This window comes from Spermophilus citellus (genome assembly GCF_964194105.1).
Source record: "Spermophilus citellus genome assembly, chromosome: 1".
Taxonomy (NCBI): domain Eukaryota; kingdom Metazoa; phylum Chordata; class Mammalia; order Rodentia; family Sciuridae; genus Spermophilus; species Spermophilus citellus.
This window is the reverse complement of record NC_138182.1, coordinates 278,950,262-278,969,947: the sequence shown is the minus strand read 5'-3', so window position 1 is coordinate 278,969,947 and position 19,686 is coordinate 278,950,262. Positions and strand designations below refer to the sequence as shown.

Here is a 19,686-nt window from a genome sequence, read left to right as displayed (position 1 = left end):
TAAAAGAGGAAGATGATGGAGGAATTATCAATACTTATAATGGAATGGTTGGCAGAAATCAGAACTGTATGAGCAAATCAAGGATAAAGTTCCTTCCCTGTACACAAGCAGAAACCCAAAGACTCTATTCTTAATATTCAAATAAAAATAATATTTAGATTGCCTACCTTTATCTCTACCTATTCCCTCATAGATCTTATAATAAACCGTGACTTTGCAACTATTCTAGTTGATGTATAAACTTAATCACAGCATCAAAATTCTCTGTGATCAATGTTTAATCTTACCTTAAACTTAAAAAGACATTATGCATGTTTTTATTCTCCTTAGGCTCCTTTGCTACTTTCCTAATCAAATGGCTGTACAGGGCTTTAGCTATGATATGCTATGATTCTAGGGTGTGGGGTTTTTAAAAAGTGATTTAGTAAGACAGATAATTTACCCTGAGAATATTGGAATGCTTATGAAAAACTATGAGCAAATAAAAAGTATTTCCAAATTCTTATGTACTATCACTGGATGAGAACAGATTGAGCGTTGAAAGTTCCCAAATGAGAAATGCTAGGAAATAATACTAGGAAATAATTGAGAAGACTAATATGTATTTTTCTTTCCAGCTACTATTTGAAAAAGCTTATAATACCAGAATAATAAAGTGTATGTGCTAATTTAAAATTCTAAAATAAGTGTAGTTATATGGGCAATGTGCATATTTTTAGATATTTGTGATAAAGTACATATATGTCAGAAAAGATAATGTAGGAACATTTAAGTACAATTCAAAAATTAAAATTTAATTTCTGGACAGCATGAACAGAGTTATTTCTGAAGCTCAGATCTATAAAATTATAAAACTACATTTTACCTTTTAAATGCTGAGTATAATTACCTATAGTGAAAATCTCTTTTGTCAGTTTCTATCTCTCATGAAGAGATAGAAATTATATAGAAAATAAGTACAGTTGCCAGAAAAAAAATTGGATTTAGAAAAATGTATCTTTGTTCAGCTACAGAGCTGAAAACACAATATATCATTACTGAATAATTTTAAAGGATGCAAACTCTGCTGTGTGACAAAATTAAAAAAAATACTACATTAGGATCATGTTTGGTGGTTACTTTTTATTATTGAAAAATGTGTTACATATTGATACCAAATAAACTAGTGATATTTTCTCATTTTCTTACAACTATGTAGAATCGTGCAGTATATAATTTCACCTGTACTGAGAACTAAAATAAATGTAAAAACTGCTCATCAGCCATTTTATTATTGAGCTTATTATGTTTACAATTAAAAAAAATGAAATGTGTTCAAATTTCCAACAAGGGAAGAAACTTGTCTCTAACAGAATTCAGGAAGCTGGTGGGTAATATCCAACTCCATTATGTGTCTGGTGGAAAGAACATCAGTCAAACTGTCTTCTCCCCTAATCATCAGTTAATGTGACTATTAACAAGGTATTTTTTCCAATATGTGCTTCCATTAGCATAATTCTGGGCCCTAATTACCTTATGCTCTTTTTTTCATCTTTAAATATCTGACATAAAAATTGCAGTAGCAAATAGACCCATGTGGCTTTCTAATCCAGTTTTTTTTTCCAAATTTGTCAGAGATGACATTCTTTTATGTGCCTTTTAATCCAGTTTCTTTTGATTACTTCTTCAGATTTTTAAAAAAGTAATACATATTAATGGTAAAATTTTAGAAATTCAGCAAAGTAAAAAAAAAATTTAAAATCACTTAAAAGCAAAATTAAGAGTTAATCTCTGTGGGCATTTCATTGCATTTGTTTTATTATTATCTGCTAATACACGTTGATTTTTCATTTTTTACAAAAAATAAAATCACACTACTTTTTATTAGATTGTTTTGCTAGCATTTCTTACTGACCTTAATCCTTGAGAAAATAATCTGTAATAACCTTATACCCAGGCCACTATAAATATCCTGAAGTATTTTAAACTTACCTTATTTGTAATCATTTAGTTTATTTACTGTTTATTTTGATTATGTATCTAATAATTTACATATATACCAGATTTATATCAATATCTATATACATATATATATATATATATATATATATGAAAAGATGTGCATATAATGCTATAATAAATATTTTTTACAACTTTGACTGTTTTTGTGGGGGAAATAATTTTAGAGGTGGCATTGAATTACTGGGTAAATAAAAAAATATTTTAGTGTTTTTGACTGATTTTACAAATCCTTTCCAAAAAGTACTGTTTACAGTTAGTTTGGCAAACATTTACATGTAAGTCATAGGCGCTTTTTCTTTTTAAAGTCTCAACATTAAGATTTAAGTATAAGTCAAATACAAAATTGAAATTCTAAATAAATAAGGTTCATAACTACAAGAATATCTGAATATATAGGAACATGTTATACATAAAGTCCAAACAAATTCAAATGTTGAAAACACCCTGCATTTCAGAAAACACCCAATAATCCCTAATTTTGCATCCCTATTTTTCTCAAGGGAACTATGAAAGCAATCCTTCTAAATATTAAAAACTTCACATGTCTCTGTGTAATTGGCTTAATTTATTTCTGATCAAGTTGAACTAAATATAAAGAATAACTGGATTTTTCTGTGTATTATAGCTTCCCTCCTAATAATGATTCTTGTACATGAAAAACTGACAGAGTGACATTACTTCTTCACTCCTTTATTTTTCATATTTTCTCTATAATAAAAATATCTCAAAGTTAAGTCTATGGAACCAACCTAGATGCCCTTCAGTAGATTAATGGATAGGGAAGCTTTGGTATATATATACAATGGAATATAACTCAGCATTAAAATATAATAAAATCATGGCATTTGCAGGTAAATGTATGAAGCTGGAGAATATAATGCTAAGTGAAGCAAGCCAATCCCAAAAATACAAAGGTCAGATATTTTCTTTGATATGAGGATGCTGACTCATAATGACAATGGGGGGTATGGGAGGAATGGAGGAACTTTAGATAGGGCAAAGGGGAGGGAGGGGAAAGGAGGGGGCAAGTGGGTAGGAATGATGGTGGAATGAGTTAGACATCATTACCCTAAGTGCAACACTTGGTGGTGTGAAAACACTTTGTGTACAACCAGTGACTTGAAAAAATGTGCTCTATATGTGAGTATGAGATGAATTCCCTTCTGCCATTATGTATAACAAATTAGAATAAATAAATAATTAAAAAGAAAGATATTAGTCCTATGGAATTGGTATACAAAATAAAGTCATTTTTTTATACAGGAAATCATCTATTAGTATATATGTGTGAGTGCACATGTATGCATCTTTATATAAATATGTGCAAATACACACAGGTTAAATTCTCCAGTTAAAAATATCTTTCAAACTTTTATCTTTATTTTCTTCTCTGTTTTGATGTTTTATTTCCTTACATGTCTATACATTCCCTTCAGATATATACTGTAAGACAAAATAAATTAAATATGACATTTACCAGCACTCTAAATACTGAAGGGAAAAAAAAAAAAACTATGTTGCAAGAGAACATTTTTTTTTTTCATTTGGAAATCACATTGAAACTCAATCTCTGCTATTTCTCAACAGTATAAACTTGAGATTTTTAAACACTCAGCATTTCAGGCTTCTTCTCCAAGATGGCATATGATCAACCATGCTGGGTGGGCAGAAGAACAACCAGGCATTGGGTAAACATTCATTTCCTTCTACTTAATCCATTTATTCTGCCCTCGTACCACCTGTTGATTGGCTGCTTTACAAAGTCACGGTTTCATTTAAACATATGGCTATGTAAAATGATTAATTATTTTCCACCAGTAGTGTAGACTGCTTGCTTTGTTAAACTCAGTTCAGAAACAGTAGCTTGGAAAGATACCAATGAGGCTATCCTGACTTAATTGACTTAATGCCCAGATTCAGGAGAATTAAGACAATTGGAAGTAAACAACATACAAAAACTGATTGAAGTCAATGTGGAAGTGATAACAGGTCCTAAGTAAACCACTAGGCTACTGGAGAACTCATGCCCCTTGATCATTGTTGATATCATATGGAGAATAAATAAAGCATTTTGCCTTAGTAGGAAGCTTATACTATGGAATTGGTACATGAAATAATTTTTTTGGGCAAAAATATGATTTTCCCACACAATTGCATCCTTAAGTGATTCAAGATAAAAAAAAAAAAACAGGAGAAGATTGTGAATCCTCTTATAGACAAGCAGTTCTCCAAACAACTGGTCATTCAAATTCTCAATAAGCATAAACTCAGGCAGCGGCTGTGCTAGGAGCAAGGGGAAAATAAAGAAGTATGAGATGCGAATCAGTGCATCTCCAGTGAAGGCACGTAACTAACAGGTTCTAGTCACAGGTTTTGTGACTTGCAGGGTCTTCTCTTGATGTGTGTGGCTCTACAACCTGCAGACAGCAGGGCAGGTAAAGCCTGAGCTGCCCTAATGTCCTGTGGTCAGCACTACGCCCTGAGCACGGGATGAGGTATAGGGTGGCCATGAAGGGATCTATTGAGAGTAGAGAAGGTCTCATCAGGTTGTGTGAGAGATCCACCTGCCCTAAGAGCCACCAGGGAACTGTTCTAGTTTCCTGGGGCTGCAACATCATAAATTAGTGACTAATAACACCTGAAATGTATTTTCTCAGAGTTCTGGAGATGGGAAGTCTGAAGTCAGCTGTTCTAGAACTTTCCAACTCCTCTTAACTCTAGTGTCTTTTCTTCCCTAATTTCCCACCTCAGTTACATCACACACACACACACACACACACACACACACACACACACGGAGGTGTCTTTTCTTAAGTAGCCTACTAGAGGTAGAGAGAATAACTGTAAGCTTGAATAAAAATGGAATCTCTGACTATTATGAAGGGGTAGAAATTAATGGTATCAAATTGAAAATGTTTTAAATATTAGTTAAATTTAAAACTGTTTATTACAAATATTAAAAGGTGACAATTATTGAAAACATACTGTATGGCCTGAGCCAATCAATGAGAAGACACCAGCAATGTTGGAGATGGCCCTGGAGTTCATCTGTGCGCCTTTTAGCTGCTGAGACATGGGGAGTTGTGGTGAGAGTCCTAGGAGAGAAGTCAGGTGGCCTGCCACAGGGGGCGGATGGGTGAGGTACACTCAAGGCACGGACTGGACATCTCCAGCAGAAGTGCTCAGATGTTCTAGCAACTCATGTGGCTGGCATGGGTGCCGGAGACAGAGGGGTTTAAGAAGCTGTTTCTCCCACTGGGTAAACTTTAGGGAGATAGTGGGAGCTGAAGAAAATCTCTTTGTGATTTCATCCCATGAATCTTGATTGTTTGAGGCGCTGGTTAGCTGTATTCACTGAGTAGACCTGTGAGAGAGGGTCTGGAAGACACAATTCTGTCACCTTTAATTTTCTTAAAGATGAAAGCTACAGAAACTGGTCCCTAAATCAAGCCTTGGGTGAGAGTTCTGGAAAGGAAGAGACAGAACCTTCTGAGCAGAATTGCGGAAGGGACTGGTCAGTCTCTGCAGAATCACACAGCTGAACTTTCCCCTCACCACACTCATTGGGGGATTAGTCACACGGCAGATTGTTCCTGTGATGATGCGGTCCATACCAAGTGGTGTACATGCAGCTAATAAAAATGCACAACTTTAGTAATGATAGGTGGCCTATAATATCATCAGCAGGAATACTGAGTTCATGGATTCAGGTATTATGTTTATTAGATAATTAGTTAAAATGTTTATAAATTTAGTTAAAATTACTATAAAATCTTCAGTAGCCAATAGATAGGCTGCATCCATCTTTACCCAGGAGCCATGAAAAAATGTCATATAATTATGAAATTTTCACCCCTTCAGAGAAGTTAGATTTCATGAATTTATTAACACTTTATTAGTGGCTTTTTATCTTATTTTTGCTTTTTGAGTAAAAGATGTAGATTATAGGCCAGGTGATACTATACAAAGACAAGTATAAAGATCTAATTTCTGTTTTTATTTCACACAGTATCTTTGAAAAATGGAAAATGCTGTGCCTCCATTCTTATCTTGCTTGGAAATATATCATTTTATTTCTAGGATTTGAACTCAGTTGCTAATAAGTTCAAAGAATAAATCAAAATACATTGTTCAGCTGCTAACATTTTTATATGAAATGAATTCTAATCAACACATTTTCCTTGCTTATTTAGGTTATATAAATAAACACTGCCAATGTTACAAAAATGGCTTTCATTTATTTCAAGGTCATGTGCAGATACAAAGTGATGGTTTATAAGAGGAACGGGCGCTTTCTCTCACTAGCAGTCCGCTGTCCCTGCATTGGAAAGCAAGTAAACTGATCAACTTTTTCAAGTGGACAGTGAATTTGTGGAAGGGACAGTGCTGCACGGGCTTTGACAGCAGCACACTTGGCTGGCTGTGCCACCCCAGCCAAAGCCTCCCTGCTGTTGTTGGCTGTTCTGAGATCCAACAAGACCTGGCTCAGCCTTCATTGTGATGTTGGCTTCTCTCCCTTAACTTGACCAAGTGGCAGGTGACTCAGTGGAGGCTGGGGGCCATTGGAGGCCACAGTGAGGTGAGGACTGCACATCAAATGACAAACAACGTGGTGCTGACTTAGAAAAGACCAGGTCCCTAAGGACTCTGCTAACTCAAAGTCATTCTTGTTCTTAGGCCTGCCTTATTTCTATGTAAAATTACATCATTCACTGCTCAGTCACTTTTCATCTGTCTCCGTCACTGGAGTAGAGTATAGCTTGTCTCCCACTCACAGCTGCCTTCTGTGTCTCCCCTGTGTCTGGCACACGGTCCCTGAACGGACGCTGGCTACACAGAAGGCAACTGTCACTGGATCTTCTGATTATAATGTCAGTCCAAGGAATTCGCTGCCTGCACTATTGCCAGATAGTATGATATGCTACAGGTTTATACTGATAGATTTTGTAAGAGCCCTTTTTCTATTTTAAATTAGCATAAGCTGAGTGCTGGAAAAGCCTTGGAAGGCTGGTTCTCCTATACCGAACGGCGCATCTTGTCAGATCCCATTCCTTGCTTTCTGCAGACCCAGCACGCAACAGCTCCTTCAAACTACACATCGTTTGTATAAGATGGGTTGCTCTTTGCATGTAGTAAATCTCATTAGTGAGAATTCCTTGGGTGCTAATCCTATCCAACCTGGATCAGTTAAAGGTGCTATTGCTTAAATTCTATCATAAAAACTATAGAAGATGTTATTCCATATGTCACCCTAAGAATTCCTAGGATTACAGTGTTGAGCTGTACGTCACAGTCTGCCAGGGAACAGTGTGCCTTCAGTGATGGTGTCAATTGGTAAACTTAAGTCTCTTCAAAATGACTCACACTGATGCAGGGAGTCTGCTGTCTCTCACATCCATTCACTCAGTATGTCTGCACAGGGGAGCAGAGCCAGCAGATCCCCAGGTTGGCTCTGCTTGTTCTCAGTGCACAGAGAGCATCTTTATAGGGCTTATTTTTTTATTGATTTTTTAAAAAATAAATAAATGACAGCAGAATGCATTACAATTCTTACTACACATGTAGAATACAATTTTTCATATCTCTGGTTGTATATAAAGTATGTTGACACCCAATTCGTGTCTTCATACATGTACTTAGGATAATGATGACCATCACATTCCACCATCCTTGCTAATCCCCTGCCCCCTTCCTTTCCCTCCCATCCCTCTGCCCTATCTAGAATTCATCTATTCCTCCCATGCTCCCCCTCCCTACCTATAAGGCTTCTTCTATTATAGCTTCAAGATAAAACACAAGTTTCTGGAAAAAAGAGACTAATTTCAAGTATAAAAATGCATTCCAAAACAGACCTTTCATGAACAGGTTCTTTCATACTTTGGGACAAAAATGTGTTTAATCACTTAGCGATATTACAGAGAAAATTTTGTTCAAGCAGTCTACTTTTTTCAGAATATCAAATTATGATGTGCTTCCTGGGCACAGTGGAGCAGTTGTGTAATCCCAGCGACTCAGGAGGCTGAGGCAGGAGGATCATAAGTTCAAAATCAGCCTCAGTAAAAGTGAGGTGCTGCTTAACTCAATGAGACCCTATCTCTAAATAAAATACAAAATAGGGCTGGGGATATGGTTCACTAACTGAGTGCCCCTGAGTTCATTCCCTCTCCAAAAAAAAAAAATGATATGTTGTTGTTGAGACTCTACTAGCTATATATTATTGTTTTATATAAAATTAGCCATAACCAACAATCAAGAGATATGAGTATAAAATTATATTGACATACAAATTAATCAGAGATAAACTGTTTCTATATGTGTGTCCTAATTGGTATCTGTGGTACCGTCCCTTCAATATTACCATTAATATTTTCCCTGATCACACTTAATTAGCTATATTTAACACAGGCATTATATTCCCTCAAAATTGTATCAGAACCATAGCTAGAAATAGGAAATCTAAAAACATACAAGTTGGTGTATAATTCTCTCCCGACTATGTGTGTTCAAAGACACACATGCGCAATTTTCTTAGGGTGGTAATATTACAATATTATCAGGCTTACATATTAATTCAAATGGTGTGTTGGGGCTCAGTTCATGGTATACAAGGCACTTGGGCAGGCTGCATATTCAGACCAGACCTAAACACTGGGAGGCTCCAGAAGCAAAGTCTCTCCAGGTTTCTCCTGCCCTCCCATGTCTCACCAACTCTCTTCCCAGCAGCAAATCCCCAAAAGCAGAATTTCCCCTCCCAAGGTGGGATGTAGAAATTCCCAAGCAAGCCATAACACTGAGAGAGGTCACTCTTCCCCTCTCCCTTATCCCACAAAGACCCTCATTCCAGAGGGGTCCTGCCCCAATCCCTGGAGGAAGGAGGGCTGCACAGAGGGGCCAAGGAGAGCCTGGCACACAGGCCTTTCTGGGTCCGCCCAGCCCTGTCTGTTACTATTAGAGCACACCTCTGTTCAATCACATTTCATCACTGCCATTCTTCAAAGAACCTAAGCATAAAAACACTTTTCTCTGGGTCTTTGTTTCTGAAGGCCCCCTTGAGACATAGAACTTAGATAAAATAATTTTATTTTATTTTTTATTTAATTTTTAATATTTATTTTTTAGTATTTGGCGGGCACAACATCTTTGTTTGTATGTGGTGCTGAGGATCGAACCCGGGCTGCACACATGCCAGGCGAGCATGCTACCTCTTGAGCCACATCCCCAGCCCCAAATAAATTTATAATGCTTCTTTTCTTTTATTTAACTGATTTGTTGCAGGAGTGTGGGCCATGACTCCTGATGGTGGAAGACATCCGACCTTTCCACCCCTAGGGGCCTATTATTTATTATGAAAGGCAAAGTCAAAAGCTATTTTTATTTATATGGTTTGTACTTTCTAATATATTTGCTTAAATCCTATTATGTGCCTTTTAAATTTGAATCAGAAAACTGATTAAGACTTATTCAAATTGAACAACACATGCAAATAATATATTCTTTCATTAAAAAAATAAATGTAGTGACATATCCTTCCACTTAGCATTATCCTTTAGTCATTCATTTTTTTTTCTTAAAGAGAGAGTGAGAGAGAGAGGGGGACAGAGAATTTTAACATTTATTTATTTTTTCTTAGTTCTCGGCAGACACAACATCTTTGTTGGTATGTGGTGCTGAGGATCGAACCCGGGCCGCACGCACGCTAGGCGAGCTCACTACCACTTGAGCCACATCCCCAGCCCCAGTCATTCCTTCTTAAATAAATACCCACTAGCAACACAGAATTCCAAAGACTACTTTCCTCTGTTTTTGCTTCAATAGTGATACATTCTATGGTGATTACAAGGATAATCCTAGGCATAATTGTAAAGTTAAAGTCTAAACATGCTTCAGGAAGAAACTTTTAAAAAACGGATTAGCTTATTTTAATGATGTCACATGTTTGCACGGATAAGAATTATCGCATCCCTCTGGGCTAAATACCCAGTGCTCATATAGACAGGATGAAAAGTCAGGCTACAAAACATTAATAAAAAAGGAAATGGAATTCAATATTTGCTTTTTTTAATCCTAGTCTTTCAACTCTTATGGCTAATATAGTTTTATTGCCAGTCTCTGAATTAATCAAGACAGCATATTGGTAAATAGAAATGTATTTTATGTCCCCCAAAATTTGAGTTGCTATGGAAAAATATACCCCAAATGAGAATAAAATTTTATGATTTTTCTTTAAAAATATGCAAAATTAATACTACTTATAAACCCTTTCCAAATTGCTAGGTAGTCTCGAGTTTTTCAGAAATTTTAGTATTTAAAGTCATATAATTGTAACAATCCTTCCCTAAAATTTAAAAATATGTGACTGAATAGAAAGTTAGAGCAGGAGTTCAAGATTGTTGTGGGGTTCTTTTTCCAGGAAATTCATTTTCTGTAGCTACATCCCAGCCCTGTTTATTTTTTATTTTGAAACAGGGTCTCACTAAGTTGATCAGTTGGGTTTTAAACTTGTGATATTCTTCTGTCAGCCTTCTTGTCATTGGAATTATAGTCCTGTGTCACCATGCCTGGCTTGTCTGGGGTTTCAAATACCAGTATTTGACAAAATATGGAATATATATATATATATATATATATATATATATATATATATATATATTTATTTATATGAGACAATACACATAGATGCAGTATGACACTGAGCTCATTCAGTGTTCTACTCATTCTAAGAAGCCTGTCCAGTAATAAGCATTTGATCTGGATCCAGGATTAGCTGGATTCAGGAAGGAAAAAAAAATCTCAAACATGGAAACTAAAATTCTTTTGAAATAGTTCATTTAAATTTGAAGAAATCTGGAGCTTCAAACAGTATAATATGCACATATTTGCTTGAAGTGCCTGTCTGAAAAACATCATAATATACATATATTACACTGATGAACTTTAGGTAGAAGGAAAAGCATACAAGAAAAAAATCTTCCACCAGCCCTCAGTGCAACTCATCAATAGCTGCAGAGACGAGGGCCTGTTGTTTCAGGTGCCATGCATACATCTCAGGCTCTGCCAGCTACCCAGAAAGGCACTTGGCATCATCTTCATTTCACATTCTTTGTAACTGAAGTGACTCATCAAAGGCCACAGAGCCAGAGAGTGGCAAAGGAAGCTGGAGTGGAAATCCAGAGACCAGGAATTTTAAAACCCGTGCTCTCTGAATAATGCCTCTGTCTTACCTGACAAACAAACATACTCTATAATAAGTAATCGGCACTAAGGTAAATCAATATGCAATGGCAGTGGTAGCCAATATCAGAGGTGTCAACTAAGACTGAGAATCATGTTATGGATAGTGACATCAGAAGCCGCAGCACATTAAGCTGCCCTGATGTTTTGAAAAGCATTTTTAGCTCTTTCTGGAGAAAGGACACTCTAAGGATGTGATCCCATGCCATATCCAGATTATTAACTTGATCACAATTTCTTTCCCATTGTTTCACAAAGCTCCAATCACTGGAAAATTTGTCTTTGCTTATTGTAAATCATATGAGGTTTAAGCAAAAACACGAGGCACTTAGAATAGCAGACTATGAAGGAGCCAGGAATCATTTATGACAAATAGGAAGAGATTGCAATCTGAAAGGCTCTGCTCTCTTTCTCATATATTCAGAGAATATATGACCCAGCACTGCCAGGCATGATAGACCCTCCCCCAAAGGAAAATCTTTTAAAAAACAAATTCAGGACTCAAGATATAGCTCGATAGCAGAGTGACAGCTTAGCATGCAGAAGGCTCTAGTCTCAAGTCCCAGCCCTGAAAAGAAAATTCAAACTTTTGTTTGTGCGATTTACGCCTTTTCTTCTTCATCAGGTAAAGACATAAACTGCATCTCTTTCTTCTTCCACATAGACATGTACTCTTCCTCTCTTCTTTTGAAAATCATTCTCTTGGTTTCTTCTGAATGTGTGCTAGTCTGGTTGAAAGGCATTTGATATGGTAACCTGTGACAGTTTAAAAATATTATTTAGTTGTAGATGAACACAATACCTTTATTTTATTTGTTTATTTTTGTGTGGTGCCGGGGATTGAACCCAGTGCCTCATGCAGGGTAGGCAAGGACTCTACCACTGAGCCATAACCCCAGCCCACATGTAACATTTTAAAAATAAATGAAAACAGGATTGTTCTGTGGAGAATTGAGGCTCACTTTCTTATGGAGGGCTGTTATAAATTTACCCCGTCTACATTAACGCCTCATAAGCTTTAACATAATTAGTAGAAGAATTAATAAGTGGGATGACACCAAATTAAGAAACTTCTGCTCAGCAAAGGAAACTCTCTGAAGAGAAAGCCTTCAGAACGGGAGAAAAGTCTTTGAAGCTACTCTTCTAAAAGTAACTAAAAAAACTTAACCCCCTGCCCCCAAAATCCCAATCAATAAAGGAGAAAATAATCTATGCAGAGATTGCTCAAAAAAAGAAATACAAATGTCCAGAAAATATATATAAAAAAATGTTCAACAGCCTTAGGAATCAGGGAAATGCAAATAAAAACTACATGGAGAATTCATCTCATTCCAGTTAACATACAAATGACCATAACTGCTGGCGGGGATTGGAGGGGAGGTACATTTACACATTATTAGTGGGACTGTAAATTGGTACAACCACTTTGGAAAACAGTATGGAGAATATTCAAAAGACTAAGGATGGACCCACCATATCACTCAGCTATCCCAGTCCTTGGTACTTATCCCAAAGAACTAAAATCAGTTTACTATAGTGATGCGTGCATACAAGTGTTTATACCAGCACAATTCACAATAACCCTGTTACAGAGTCAGGTGGCCATTAATAAGTGAATGGATTAAAAATGAAGTATTACTCAGCTGTAGAAAATAATTAAACGAATCTCATTTGCAGTTAAATGAAGGGAATGAGAGAACATCACACTAAGTGAAATAAACTGGACTCAAAGGTGAAATGTTTTATATGTGGAAACTGGGAAGAAAAGAAAAAAAATAATTTCATGAAAACAGAAGGGAAACCAATAGGTTTCTATAGAAAGGGGATAGAGACTGAAGCAGGAGGGAAATATACTCAATTATGTTATGTCCGTCCACAAGTACACCACAATGATTCTTTCTTACACATAAAACTATAATGCACTGATTAAAATAATTATAATAATCATAATCATAGAAGGAACTCAAGAGGGTTGAGGGAATGAAGTGGAGGAGGAAAAGGAAAGTCCTAGAAAATGAGCTTGATCAGACTATATTATGTGCATGAATGAACACGCCATAATGAATCCCTCCTTTATTTATAATTACAATGCACCCATAAAAATAAATAAACAAAAGAAGAAACAGGTAGAATTAAAGGTTCTTCATAGAAAATTATTTACTTTGTTCTTTTTCCATACGGGTTTTCCTGTATTTTTTTTTAACCACATTTTTTAAGAAAAATTCTGAGTATCAAGAAACTGAATGCTGGTAAATAACTTCCTGTTTTGCATCACAACATTGAGTTTGGAAGAACTTAACTTGTTTAAGGTCTAAGCTAAACTTAGTCAAGAAATGAACTTTCAGGGAGTTGTTCATTTTGGGGGTAGGTTTAGGAAGGATAAATGGCACCAGAGCCTTTAAACCACTCAAGGATGGAAGTTAGAAAGACCAACTAGAGGACTGAAAACTGGACTTGAAGTGGATACAGAAAGCTGCTTTATTCAGAGTGGGAAGAGAAAATCAAACTTATTTTCTATTTTCATTTCCAAGGTGAAGCGTAGTGCAGAGAACCCTATTTATTTTGCTAGGTATCACAAAAACGTTCTCTCTGGACTCTTTTCTAACTTACTTCATTACAGTGTGTATATCCTATGAGCATGATTGTAAGTGGAAGTAATTTTTTCAAACCACAAGTATTTCATGAAGCACAATACCTAACACAGAGTGGCATCCCCCTACACTCTTACGACGAGATTAATCTTGATTTAGATTTTCAAGACTGTACCAGGAATTTCAGATAAAATTGCAAAAGGTGACCTTTAAAAAAATCTCTTTTCAGAGACAGCTTAGAAAGTTCTCTGGAAATCAGTGCCTCCACTTTTTGCCTTCCAGTTTTTGATGTGTTGGTTTGAAGTCAATCGTTTTGTCATTCAAGAAGTGATCATACATTTCTAAGAGTAGAGAAAATAAGGGCACGAGAAAAGATGACTTTTTACTTTAAATAATGGTAACTAATGCTTATCAAGGAAGGTTTGTTCTGCTCAGAATTAAAGTGATCATATATAATAAGACTCTAGCATTTTGCTTTCCATCCAAACCAAGAATGCTTGCTCAGGCGCCTTTGAGAAATAACACAAGATTACTTATGCCATTAGATTCTGTCAGCATCAATCTTTCTCATTGGCAATGAGAATACATTTATTTATTTATTTTTGAAAAAGGAACCCTTTCAGATGCCTTGCAAATGAATGCTCCTAAATTAATACAATTAAAGGCAGTGAGACTTTTATCCATTATTATGTGCTAGCCTTTGCATGGCACAACATCCACAAGACTGCAAATTATATTTCAGTCTTTACCCACTTGGGCAAATAAACACTTATTATCATCACTCATTTATGATCTAATTCAATCATCTGGGCAATAGATTTTAATGGGTTCTGCTACTTCTTGATGTGCCCCAAGGGACACAGAATTGTGTTTAGTTTTCCTTCCAGCATCTGAAATACAATGTTGGTTTTACCTTCGTGTAAATGTACTCAGCTCTGCCTGCCTGACGTGTGGGAGAGGGCACAGTGGTGATGGACTAGGGATTCGTTTCGGGGACACTCACAGCTTTAGCTGTTTTTCCACTTATAACATATAAAGTTGGGCACAGATTTGTGATCTCTCCTCTGTGACTGGACACAGGTGCTATGACCCAGCAGAGAGCTATATCCCATGTGAAATGAGGACATTCTTCTCAGGCAAATAGTTGCCACATTTCTACATTTCAATCTCACCACCTGTGGAGGCAGCACCAAACAGCACCAAACACGTTATTTGGACATTTTATCATGAATCCTCTTTTTTGAAAACATTGTCCAAGGTAAGTCTAGAACTAATTTTTTACAGATTATCTCAAAACTTGGAGTCTTTTAGAGGCGGAATTTCTGGAAGCAGTTGCGCAATCCTGGAAACAACGCAGATTATCACACAAATGTATGACAATGGATATAGTCATCACATTACGTCATGATACCCTTTGTTGTATGGTTCAGATTTTTAAGCTAAAAAAAAAAAAGTAAAAGTAACAGTATTTGTTCACGGTCACGGAGCTAATAAGTGGTGATACTAGAACTCTTGACCCCAGAGTTGGCATCTTTTCTACTCAATCACCTTCAGAAATCTAAATATTCTTTGATTCTTCATTGGTAAGGAAGGGGTAAATTATCTCCTAAAGGCTGTGCTAGATTATTTCCAAAATGTAAACATTTTGGGCCACCTCTCTATTCCTGCATAGGACACTATTGTACAGCATCCTCTGAGCAGATTTTGCCACTAGTATAGGTGACTTCAAAGCCAAACCACATGACCCTCAGTGCAAGGCCTGCCTCCACTCCTGGCATGTCCCCTTCTGCTCCATGTCAGCTGTTCACTGGGGTCCCAGGTTATTCCTGTTACCAGAACCCCTTACATTCCCAGCTCCCTTCAAAACTCAGCAATGTGCTAGCCCAGGAGAGGCATGGGCTTGTTGCTTGCTTGGGCTCTGGACTCTGGCCCTGGGACTTCAACCCAGTTCGAGCTGTCATTGTCTAAGCCATGAGCAGCTGCACCCTGACGTGGCCTCGCACATCTAGGAAGCAATACAGGTTCTACTCTCTCTTGGGGATCCATAAGGTACAACTCAATTAGAGGTCATGAGGCTGGTCAAACTCAAAGATGTTTTATAAGGAATAAATAAATAAGGTCAAAATTAAATGAGACAGCACATGGGAAGTGTTTAACACAGGACTTGCCATAGATTAAGTGGCTATTACAAGTTTTATCTTTATTAGAGCTGTTATTTGTTGCAGTTTAGGGAGTTTAAAAGTTTAAATGATTTAGTATAAACCACGCTGCTGCTGATAAAACTCACTGTTTTCCTAATATGCAGACTAGAGTCCTAGATTGCCACTTAAATCGTGTCTCTATAAACAATGCAGCAGTCTTACATTTGCCACTTTATGTAGAAAAATAGAGTCTTAAGTATTAAAATTCACCATAATAATTTCTGCTTGGCCGCATTCAGTGGAAAGGTTTTATTCTGTCCTACTAAAAACAATATATTGAAAGATAAAGATTCCCACTTTCAGGGATGCAGGGGCTTTTGAAGCCAAGAACAGAAACCCCAAGTTCAGGGATAGACCTCAAGTGTCCTGACTGTTAAGGTTTACAACAGCACACACACTAACACTCTGTTCTCAGAATGAAAAGTATCTCCAGATAGTTCTTTTTCTACCCAGAAATCTCTCTCTCTCTCTCTCTCTCATATATATATATATATATATATATATATATATATATATATATATATATATATATCAACTCTTCCCTATGCAGCATGAATTCCCAAAACTTAGAGAGAGATGTTCAATGACACTTCACTTAATAATTGCCGGGCTCAGTGGCACACACCTAAAATCCCAGCAGCTTGGGAGGCTGAGGCATCAGGATCATAAGTTTGAGGCTGGCCTTAGCAATATAGTGAGGCCCTAAAAAATAAAAGGGCTAGGGGTGTAGCTCAGTGGTAAAGTGCCTCTGAGTTCAATCTCCAGGGCTAAAACAAAAACAAAAGCAAAAGAAGAGAACAGAAAAACCCAGCCAACTTTAAAGTTACGACAATAAAATCTTTGATGTTTGTACGTGGAAGGAATTGTATGTACGCTTGACAGTAATTTAATTAATATTTTGTGAATTTACAAATATGTTGAAGCCAGTGTCATCTTGAATGCCTCTGCAATGACTCAAGTTCAGCCATCTGCTCCTCAGTCTCATGAACTTGGGGCCAAAGTCCTGATGAACTGCCTCAAGCCATCTGACAAAATAGCTATTTTTAACTGAAAAATTCATAGTTAGAATTTTGGTAAAGCTGACAATAATATTCACTCCTTGTTTTGACAAGAGCTCCCAGGAAGAACCCCGCTGCCTACACCTTCTGCTCAAAAGGGGCATCTTACACGTAGTCAGAGGGACTTTCCAGGACAGAGGAGTCCACAGTGCTCCTCACAGCGGTCTGCCACAGCCTGGCATCTGGCTCAGACAACAGGACTAGTGCTAGAGTCCAGGTCACCTCAGGAAACAACAGTCTGAGAATAAACAGAAAACGGAGGATCTACGGAAGAAACGCAAATGACCAAAAGTCACATCTGGGTTCTGTCACCTTTTCCCACAATTGTCCAGCCAATTTCTTCATTTGATTTATATCCACACAACCTACATGTTGAGACACTAAACACCACTTGTATCTTAATGCCAACAGGACTACCATGCTGTGGGCACTCACAGGGTGAGATGGTCCACTCCCAACCGTGGCCCTTGGCCTTGCTCTGCTTTTTCTTGGATCTAGTCCTCACTCAGGGGCCACTCAGGCTGGGCTCCTTCCAGCACCTCTGGGCTGCTCAAATATTTACCCTCTGCTGACTTCACATAGAGCCGCACTTCTCCCTCACTCCGATCCCCTGGTTGGCTTCATTGTTCTTCGTGGCTCTTCATTTCCCTTCTCCCCTCTCCAGGTGCAATCTTCAAGAAGGCAGGGACTTTGCATATTTGTTTACAGCTGAATCTTCCACCTCTAGAAGCTGTGCCCTGAATAAATATGTGTTGCGTGCGTGTGCGAGACCAGAAGACTGCGGCACCGCCTGGTCTCATCTGCAGTGGACTTGGACATTCACCGGGACTGCAGTGAATACCACAGTCACAACCTTAGTTCCCACTGAGCCCGTCCACAAGATCTGAAACGTCATCTTAAATGTTAATATGAACCCAGAAAGTGGAACAGGCCAGTTAGGATGGGATGCTTGCGAACTTGTCAGGTGTTAGAACTACACATGTTCCAATCCAATATAGCTTCATGAACCCTATTACTGATTTTTACTACTAGTATTATAAGGCCTGAGACAACAAACAAACAAAAACAAGCACAAACAACAACAAAAACCACCTTTGACCTGGAATGTGTTACTTCTGCCCCCTCAATGTGGTTGACCTAACTCATCTTAAGCATGTTCTAGCTCCAGCGAAAAAATATCGTGAAATCATACACTTTCAGAGCTGAAATGGATTTTCTGCATAGTTTAGTTAACAGTCCTCATAAATACAGAAACCAGAGACAGGCATTTCAGAAAAATTCAAATGTTTGAACTCAAGGATTGGTGAAATGATTTTCCAAGAAGTAGTTTTAGTTTAGAAAGAAATAAGGGTACCGTCCTTGCTTCTGAGAGATAGATACTATGTAACATTTATGTAAATTCTGAGGAAAGGTTAAAAATTATTACAAGAGTAAAGTGATATTAGTATTTCTGTTTTCATTTATTTTTATTATATCAGGGATTAAACTCGAGGTGCTTAAACACTAAACCACATCCCCAGTCCTTTTTGTATTTTCTTTAGAGAGGGCGATCTCACCGAGTTGCTCAGGTCCTTGATAAGTTGCTGAGGCTGGCCTTGAACTCACCATCCTCCTGCCTCAGCCTCCTGAGCTGCTGGGACTACAGATGTGTACCCCCACACCTGGGTCATTATTATTTTTTTAATTGGTATTTGATACCTAAGTTAAATTGAGCCCTGTGGCTGAACTGAACTGGTAAAATGCCAATGAGAAGAACAAGGCTGAAAGGCAGCTGACATCACAGCAAGTGACAACACCATGCTAATTTCAAGGCTTCGGAGAGAGACTGAAATTGGCCCTATTGCTGAGGAATGCATGCGCCCTCCAGAGGCCAGTGCTGTCTGCACACATTTCTTCAGTTGTGCCCACTCATGCCAAGCAAAGGGCATAGTTCTTGTCCAAAAGCAAAGAGCTGAGGGGCAGAGGGGTCACAGTTCTTCTTCTGAAGTCTAGGTTGTTTACTCCTTGCTTTTGATGACCCCCCAGGCACAGGTCTTGGGGGAAATGCCTTCTGTCCTCTGCCATGACCTGACTTTTTGATATCCATTTTGGATTTGGCCTTCTGTGAGGCATGGACACATGGCAGTCATCTCATCTCTTCTGGGGACCCGGCTTGGTGTCTTCCAGTTGCCCTGTCTTTGCGGCCCACTCCCTAGTGAGCAGTGGGAGGGAGTCTGAGGGTATCAATGTTTGCCGTTATAGCTCCGGTTTTATTCTCTGGGTGCTATTGTTGCCTATATGGAAGAGAGTTTGTATTTCTTTCTTTTCCCACAGAATAATTGGCAGGATATAGAAATAGGCTATGATGGAGGAAGAAATATCCACAAAATTATCTAATGCTCAAAAGATAAAAATAAAGTTACAAATATAAAAAAGAAATAAATTCCATTACTCGGGTCTTGGGAAATAACTTATTTTTATGTTATGTAGTATTAATGTCAACAAAGAAATGAGCTGCTGTGATTCTAATCTATGTGTTTCTTAACATGGGTCTGCAAAAAATATCCAATCATAGTGCAAAGAAAGGAGAAAAGAGACATCTAGGTAGACATTGCCTGGCTGCCC

The 19,686-nt window shown here is 37.5% G+C and overlaps 1 protein-coding gene across 2 annotated transcripts in view; it reads right to left on the bottom strand.

Moving 5' to 3' along the window:
* The window catches only part of CTNND2 (catenin delta 2), a gene marked incomplete at its 5' end in the record, with an annotated part of 876,397 nt that overhangs the window by 438,892 nt on the left and 417,819 nt on the right, over nucleotides 1–19,686 (bottom strand). The gene's annotated exons all lie outside the window — the stretch shown is intronic.